Source organism: Sminthopsis crassicaudata, chromosome 1, assembly GCF_048593235.1.
Source record: "Sminthopsis crassicaudata isolate SCR6 chromosome 1, ASM4859323v1, whole genome shotgun sequence".
Classification (NCBI taxonomy): domain Eukaryota; kingdom Metazoa; phylum Chordata; class Mammalia; order Dasyuromorphia; family Dasyuridae; genus Sminthopsis; species Sminthopsis crassicaudata.
Window position 1 is genome coordinate 140561008 of NC_133617.1, and position 9670 is coordinate 140570677.

The window sequence follows — 9670 nt, forward strand, 5'->3', positions numbered from 1 at the left end:
ACTTCTCAGTGCTATTGTAAACTCTTTGAGATATGAGTTATAGAGAAAGAATTAACCAGAATTGGCAGAGAGAGTTCCTTCTAGTTTCTGTCTAGTTATGTAATTTTTAAAATCATAACCTAAACAATGGAAAAATGTAAACAGTATGGTTAATTCCATGAGTAATGAAATGTCAAAACAGTGAGAAAAAAACTGAAAGATCCTGTGAGGCTTTACGAATAGTCTGTAAAAGTGTGCTGACCACTAAATTAGAGGGTTGACCAAGGGATGAGTCTAGATAAACTACTACAACTCTTTACATTCTTTTTCTATATCCCTTTCTTAGAGGCCTTCTCCAACATGATGTCCTAACAAAGTGATACCTGAAATTTTACCTTGAATACTTGACTAATAATCTATTCACTCCTCTCCCAAACATGTGACATACCAATTTATGACCAACTACCTATAGAACCACAATCTTCCCAGTCCAGTCTAATCCACAGAGTATAAACATTATAAGTATTTTTTACTCATCTCTTCCTTTGTCCCCACAGATTAAAATGAGGTCTGATGATTCTTTTTTCTGCAAATCTTTGCTAGTTAGCCTTTGGGTCTGTCTGTCTCCCCATTCTAATCCATCTTCTGGTCAGCTACTAGTTTTCATAAAACCATTAGTTCTTTCATGTCACCCCCTACTTAAACTCTGGGATCAAATACAAAATTCTCTATTTGACATTGAAATACCTTCAGAACTTATCCTCCTACTACTTTTCCAGTCCTCTTTGATCTAACTCATACTTTTTTTATCCAGTGATGCTGACCTTCTTGCAGTTCCACAAACAAAACATTCCATGTTTTGGTTCTGGGCATTTTTTCTGGCTGTTTCCTGGCATGGCTGGAATGCTCTCCCTCCTCTGCTCCAACTACAGCTCTTCTTGGCTTCCTTTAAATTCCAACTGAAATCTCAACTTCTATGAAAATCTTCCTAAATCCTCCTTAATTCTAGTGTTTTCCTTCTGTTATTTCCTGCATATCCTGTATATAACTTGCTTTGCAGCTATTTGTTTGCATGTTGTCTCTCTTATTAGATTATAAATTCCTTTAGAACAGGGATTATCTTTTGCCTTTTTTTTTTTTTTTTTTTTTTTTTTTTGTATCTCCAATACTTAGTATAGTGTCTCACACATAATAGTCACTTAATATTTATTTTCTGATAGTCATTTCCACAGTAGATATACTAGTCTAGTATGTTTCATTGTTATCTATATATTCCTCATACTGGGTAATGTCTGGCATATTGTAGCTGCTTAACATCACTTCACACCTAAGTTGATACAACAGCTCCCAAGTGTAATATTCTCTCTAAAATGTAATGTTCTCTGTTGGGGTTTTCCTCGGGGTCTCTGGGAGCAGCCTTCGTTTAAGTTCAGTAATCACTACAGGTGCACCTTTATTTTCTCTTTCCAAGTTCTATCTCCTTCACTTGGAGCTCAGTTAGTTTTCTGGAGGCCTTTCGGAGTCTTGGTTTCAGCGGAGAAGTGAAGGAGGGAGAGCCTGCCACCGAGGTGATGTGAGATGGCACGAATCTGAATCCAAGGGCTTGTGATTGAGCTCCAGCCTTCAGCCTTCTGTCCACTTGTCTCTGAATCTTCTGGCTGAGGCTTCTAGCTTATATGCTACCCACTGAGTACAAATCAATCATTATATCACTAGGAAACCATTATTTGTTGTAGGACTAAATCCTACAACAGTTTAGCATTCTAAGCTAGATTTAACCATTGTCTCCCCAATTCCACTTAGTACCTTATTTCAAGTTCTGGCCCATAACATCTCTTTGTAGGATTAAATCAATCATACTGAACCATGCTAAATTAGATAACTATTGTCTCTATCAATTCCACTGACTTAGTACCTTGTAAGAATCCTTTGTTTCAAGTTCAGAGTTCTGGCCCATAACACCCAGGTTGACCTCTTTACCTCATATCTTAACTGTTGTATCTCCTCAGATTGACATTCAAGCCTCTTCAACACCTAAGGGTTCTCTATATCTTCAAATGTATGTGTCATTACTGCTATAAATGGGTCATATTTTGTCACAACATTTGTTTATCTTGGTTAACCAACTACAGTTATCCATTCTACATTCTGGGGGTTAGGAGCATGGCATCCCTGCCATCTGGAAAATCTGTATAAGATTTTTTGGTCCTTCATGCTAGAGAAAAAATTTGATTTTTTTCTTTTATGGGTTGTTAGTTGACATTTTTATAACACTATACATATATTTTATGTATTTCTGAGTTTCTAAACTTTTTCTGTCATCTGCTAGCCTTCTTATGACATTTGTGGCTTCTGCAAAACTCTTTTGTCACATTTTTCCACTTCTCTTATTTTACAAAGAATACCATTTCAGTGTCAAAGCATTTCTTTTTAGTCATTTATTTATTCATTTAGTCATTAAACAAATTTTTTTGAGAAGCCCCCTGAAGTCCCCTGAACCAATGAAATCACAGATCCAGAGGACTGAAATTAAAACATGAGGAAACATTTAATTAAGATAAAATAGGGACTAAATACAGAGCTATGATATAATCCTAGTCCTCTACCTTCCAAATCTAGTGCTTAATTAGATACTAAACTGCCATTTGGAACTACTACTTGCTGCCTCTATGATCTAGGACAATTAATTAATTTCTCTAGGCCTTAATTCCCTTATTTGTACAATAAAGAGATGGGATTAATAGACCTTTATGGTTCCTTCCAAATCTAAAATCTAAAATCCTGTTGCATCCATTAGATGCTTAAGTCAATTCACCATATTGTGATTCCTAAATTTCATCAAGAAGAAAGCATTATGAGCAGGACCAGGAGGTCATTATACACGTCAACAACAATACTATACAATGATCAATTCTGATGGACCTTGCCCTCTACAACAATGAAATGAACCAAATCAGCTCCAATAGAGCAGTAATAAATTGAACCAGCTACACCCAGCGAAAGAACTCTGGGAGATGACTATGAACCACTACATAGAATTCCCAATCCCTCCACCTTTGTCTGCCTGCATTTTTGATTTCCTTCACAGGCTAATGGTATACTATTTCAAAGGCTGATTCTTTTTGAACAGCAAAATAACTATTTGGACATATATACATATGTTGCATTTAACTTAAACTTTAACATATTTGACTTATATTGGTCAACCTGCCATGGGGGGGGGGGGGGAAGAAGGGAAAAGTTGGAACAAAAGGTTTGGCAATTGTCAATGTTGTAAAATTACCCATGCATATAACTTTTATATATGCATATAACAATTATATTACATTTTCCTAGCTTCTAACTTGAGAGTTTAAGTATAGAAAAATTTGTTTTGAAAACAAAAATAACTATTGCTAAATGAATCAAATTATCTCTTAAACTTTTAGAATATATTCATTACATTTTGAATATTATTTTTAATATATATAATTGTTGCATTTTGGATGAATATTTTTTACATTTCCATGTGCCTTTATAAATCAGAAAATGATAAAATTCAATTGCATAATGCTCTGAAATATACAAAATGTGACAAAAATGTAAATAAATGTGAAAAAAAGACAGACATTGGTAGTAGATTGTGACCTAATACAATCATTCTGGAAAGTAATTTGGTATTCAGGTAAAGTCTTTTCATTTAGAAATTCCATTGCTAGGCATATTCCTAGACACTGACAATAAGGAAGAATTCATATATGCTTAAATATTTGTAGCAATACTTTTGGTAGCAAGAAAGAACTAGAAACAAAGTAGATGTTTATCACTTAGGGAACAGAATGGCTTAATAAATTGTGGCACATAAAGGTAATATAATAGTGATGACATAACAATCATAAAATGTTTAGTATGGTGGTTGGCACACGATAAGCATTATATATGTGTTAGCTATTATTTAAGAACTGATGAACATGTCAAATACAGAGAAGCATTAAAAGAATGCTGTGAATTGATCACTAGTCAGCAGAGCTAATAAAATAATATACACAATAACTGCAACAATGTAAATGAGAAGGACCACCACCAGTACAAAATAATTGAAATTAAAAATTACAAAAGTATAAAAGACAGGCGTGGCCCCAGTAAAGTGCTATAACAAGATACATCCCTTCTCCCTTCTTGAAGAGGTGGGGGAATACATGATATAGAATATTATATACAATTTCAGATTTTTTATTTTTAACATGTGTTAATCAATTTTGCTAAATTTTTCCTCTTCTTGGAAAGGGACCTATATGTGCCAAAATGTTTGTGGCAGCCCTTTTTGTAGTGGCTAGAAACTGGAAAATGAATGGATGTCCATCAATTGGAGAATGGTTGGGTAAATTATGGTATATGAATGTTATGGAATATTATTGTTCTGTAAGAAATGACCAGCAGGATGAATACAGAGAGGCTTGGAGAGACTTACATCAACTGATGCTGAGTGAAATAAGCAGAACTAGGAGATCATTATACACTTCTTCAACAATACTGTATGAGGATGTACTGTGATGGAAGTGGATATCTTCAACATAGAGAAGATCTAATCCAGTTCTAATTGATGGACAGAATCAGCTACACCCAGAGAAGGAACACTGGGAAATGAGTGTAAACTGTTTACATTTTTTGTTTTTCTTCCCAGGTTATTTTTACCTTCTGAATCCAATTCTTCCTTTGCAACAACAACAACAACACTTCAGTTCGGCACATATATATTGTATCTAGGATATACTATAACATACTTAATATGTATGGGAATGCCTGCCATCTAGGGGAGGGGATAGAGGGAAGAAGGAGAAAATTCGGAACAGAAGGGAGCACAAGGGATAATATTGTAAAAAAAAATTACTTATGCATATGTATTGTCAAAAATATTATAATTATAAAATTAATAAAAAAACAAAAACAAAAAAATAAATTTTTCCTCTTTTTTCTTTTAATTTTTTTCATAAAGGGTTTATTCTCTAGAAGAGGAAGAGAAAAAAATGAGGAAATCTAGATCATAGAAAAACAAAAACAACAAAAACCTATTACTAAATTTTTTTAAGTGGCAATACAATTAGATTATAGCCTAATTAACTATAATATAGAAAAGAGTCTAAAGAATAGAGGGTTAAATTTAGAGACAGGAACACTCATGTTCTAGCTCTGAAAAATGTTAGCTGGAAGGCAGGCAGCAAGAATTTTTTGAGTGCTTAGTATTGGGCAAGTCACTTAACTTCAATGCCTTATTCAATTGTATACTAAGTCAGAAAAGTGCTAATCCTTACATTACTATAAGCAAATTAGGAAAGGAAAGGAGACTTTACCTATCAGATCTCTGGAGAAAAGAGAAATTTATGGCCAAAGCCATACTAGAGACCATTATGAAAATGGACAACTTTTATTAAAGTTTTTACAAGAACAAAACCATGCTTAGAGAGGAAGCATAAAGCTAGGGGAAAAATTTATAGTCAATGTTTCTGATAAAGGCCTCATTTGTAAAATATATAAAGAACAGTGTCAAATTTATAAGAATAAAAGTCATTCCCCAATTGATAAATGGTCTAAGGACATGTTCATTTTTTTTTCCTCTCATGGTTTTTTCCTTTTTTTTTCTAATTTTGCTTTCCTAGTAAGATTCATAAGGAAATGTATTTTTAAAAAGAATTTACATGTACAACCAGGAAAAAAAAGAAAAAACAACCTGTTATTTAAAATTTTTTTTTTATTAGGGTTTTTTATTTACAAAATATATGCATGGATAATTTTTCAACATTGACCCTTACAAAACTTTCTGTTCCAAATTTTTCTCTCCTTCCCCCATCCCCTCCCTTAGATATTAAATATATGTTAAATCCAACATATGTATACATATTTATATAGTTATCTTGTTGCACAAGAAAAATTAGATCTAGGAAAAAAAAAACCTGAGGAGGTAAACAAAATGCAAGCAAACATCAACAGAAAGTATGAAAATGATATGTTGTGGTCCATACTCAGTTCCCACAAGCCTCTCTCTGGGTATATATGGCTTTCTTCATCACTAAACAATTAGAACTGGTTTGAATCATCTCATTGTTGAAGAGAGCCATGTCCATCAGAATTGATCATTGTATAGTCTTGTTGCCATTTATAATGATCTCCTGGTTCTGTTCATTTCACTCAGCATCAGTTCATGTAAGTCTCTCCAGGCCTCTATGAAATCATCTTGTTGGTTGTTTCTTACAGAACAATAATATTCTATAACATTCACATATCATAATTCAGCCAATTAATGGGCATCCATTCAGTTTCCAATTTCTAGCCATTATGAAAACATTTTTGCACATGTGGATCCCTTCCCCTCCTTTAAGATCCTTTAAGACACTGCTGGGTCAAAGAGTATGCAGTTTGATAACTTTTTGAGCATAGTTCTAAATTGCTCTCCAGAATGGTTGGATTCATTCACAATTCCACCAACAATGTATCAGTGGACCAGTTTTCCGCATCCCCTCCAATATTCGTCATCATTTTTTCCTGTCATCTTAGCCAATCTGACAGATGTGTAATGATACCTCAGAGTTGTCTTAATTTGCATTTCTCTGATCAATAGTGATTTGGAACACTCTTTCATATGACTAGAAATAATTTCAATTTCTTTATCTTAAAATTGATCATATCCTTTGATATAATTTTGTCAATTGGAGAATGGCTTGAATTCTTATAAATTTGAGTTAATTCTCTATATATTTTAGAAATGAGGTTTCTATCAGAACCTTTGAATGTAAAAGTATTTCCCAGCTTATTGCTTCCCTTCCTCTTTTCTATCTATAATCTTTTTAGCACTTGCCCATTCCCCATCCCAATTCTGTGTTTCAGGGACCTGGCCTCTCTGCTTTTCTGCACACTAGACATTACATCTCTGACTCCATACCTTTCACTTGATGTCTGTCTCCAATGCTTGGAATGTTCTCCTTCCATATTTCTGACTTCAGGCTTCCTTTAATCTCAGATTGTCTCACTTCCAGCAAGAAGCCTTTCCCCAACCTCCTTCATTCTAATGTCTTTCCTGTTAATTTTTTTTCAATTTAACCTGTATGTGATTTGGTTGTATGCCTGCAGTCTTCTCCAATAGAGTAGATCATGAGCTACCTGAGACCTAGTCCTGGAGGGCTTGAAACACAAAACGTGGTTTATGAAGGTATAACAGGGAACCACTGGACTTGAATATGCTGGTTTGCTCCGCATGAATGAAAAGACTGGATTCCTTGGTAGCAAGGTCCTGACAAGAGAAGTAAAGTTTCTAGCAGAGAAATCCCAACAGAGAGGTATAAAGTCTTGTTAGGGAAACAGGTGAGAAAGAGATAAAGAGGGGGTAATGCTGAAAGAGAATGTCATTTCAGCAGGCAGAGGATTGCTGCTGTGCCAAGGGGAGAGACAGATTCCTTGGCATAGCATAGCATGGCATATTAGGTACTCTGCAAGGACGAAACCCCAAGTTAACTCTTTTTCTAATTGAAGCCTTGGCTAGAAGCTGGGGGTTGCTCTTGATGAGGGCTAGGTACAATTTGAGCTGGAATCAGAATAGAAAATCTGGGAATTGAATGAGTGTCTCTGGGCTAATCTCCAAGTCTATGGGGTTAGAATCTTCAACTCAGATTAAGCAGGTACTCAAATCTAGATAACAGAATGCTTGATTTCCTGGGGCGGTACTTTCCAAGAGGCAGGGTTCAAGGAAAATCTCTCCTTCAAGAAGCTTCTCAAGTGCTTTACCTCTTGGCTCACCCTCAAAGTCAAAGAGAGAAAAAGAAAAAGTTTTGCTGCTCTCCTCTTCACTTTCTAGCCGTATATTTATGAAATGATGATCCTATATTTATGATCTGATGATCAGAATGAATGTCCTTCAGGCTATCAAATGCAAAAAAGAAAAAGAAAAATAGAGTAAACTTTCTGAATACCAAAGATTTTATTTCAAGATAATTGTGAGGATCAAAAGAAAATGTATGCAAATCCTAAAGCATCCCATGTCATTTGCTATCACTATTAACATTATCTTCAAGAGTACCTTAGAGTACATTAATTATTAGATGAAATATTTTTAAAGTATCAAATGAATTAGCTTTCCTAAATCTTTTTTTTAGTCACATAGAGTAGGCCTTTTACTGTGTATCATTAAAGCAATCAATTATCATGTCTTTTATATTACATAGTCTTATGGAATATTTCTGCGTCTTCTAAATATCAGTGTCTTAAAAACTATCTATAGAAATCTAAGAAAGTTTAAAAGATTAAAGTTCTTTAGAAAACTCTGCAGTCTTCACTAAATTGAAAACTGAATGGCAATGATGTCATTATACATTCTTAAGCACCCACAGGGTGATGCTGTATACACATAAAGAAATTATTCTGTCCCACAGCTTGCAATCTAAAATTAGATAAATACAGCCAAACTAAATAAACATAGACAGCACTCGGATTTTTAAAAAGAAAGAACTGAAAAGGAAAAGGAGGCCAAAGAAGTTGATGGAAAAAGAAACAATACAGAGAACAGAGACAAATAGTTGATTTATTACTTTCCTTTTGCCAATCATCTTTATCAGATGTTAAAAACAATAAGTGCTATTAGAGATTAACCACACTAATCATATCTATCATTAATTTAGTTGTGTTCTAAAAATTCATTGTCAATAAATTAATATTAACATTTTGCCTGCTTCTGATGCTTCTTTGAGGAATGGAGAAAAATCCCATGTCTTGAACATTATGCTAATTTAGCTTCAAGAATAGAGAGATGAATCTGTCACCCAAAATCCAACCTAAACTAAATCCAAAGTAGTTTAAACCAATCTGGTCACAGAGTAATAAAACTTTTTGGCCATAATTCCACAAGACAATCTATAGTTCAGTTTATAGTCTACTAAAATGGAGGGTAATCCTTACTGATGAAATTACAATCCTAAAGTAGAGTCATAAAATAAAGTATCCTTTAAAACTATGAATTATGAAATTGGAAATATTTTTATTTTAATAAGAAATGTCATAGTCCAACATAAAATTATCTCACTGGGGCATATTTTAAATTCTTTTCTGTCTTTGGTTTCTACTGTTGGTTTTTTTTTTTTCTCTTGGTTCAATATAGAAACAATTTGAGCAGACTTTTGCCTTACATTTTTTATGGCTATAAAAGTAATAGTGTATTTATCAATCTCATAATTATAAAAACTCTTTTAAAGAAACCTAAAAGAAATGAGGAAATAGATGTTTTACTTTTTTAAGTTTTTTGGTAATAATTTATTTCATCTCACATCGTTTCTATTCATCAAGCTTTTAAAAAAATGAATTGAAGATATTGATTTCTATAGAGAAGTCTACCCTCATCCACAATAGAGGGAGTCCAAAGACCTGCTTCCCCAGTCTATGTGCCACATTGACTTTATTCTTCAAGTCTTCTATACTTTTTTTTTTTAAATCTATAAAACTGGAGAGTAATTTTGAATCAGAATCACTGCTTCAAAAGAACATTGTAAATAAAGTGCTGCATAAGTTGTAAAGAGCATTAAAAGTTCAATTTCATCATTTTATAAGAGTCATGTTTCAAAACAGAAACAAGTTATACCCCATTGTTTCTTTTAAACAACACGAATCAGCTGTCATTTTTATTTACTATAAAGTCAATATTTGTAGGAAATACCATATAAACCAACTGATG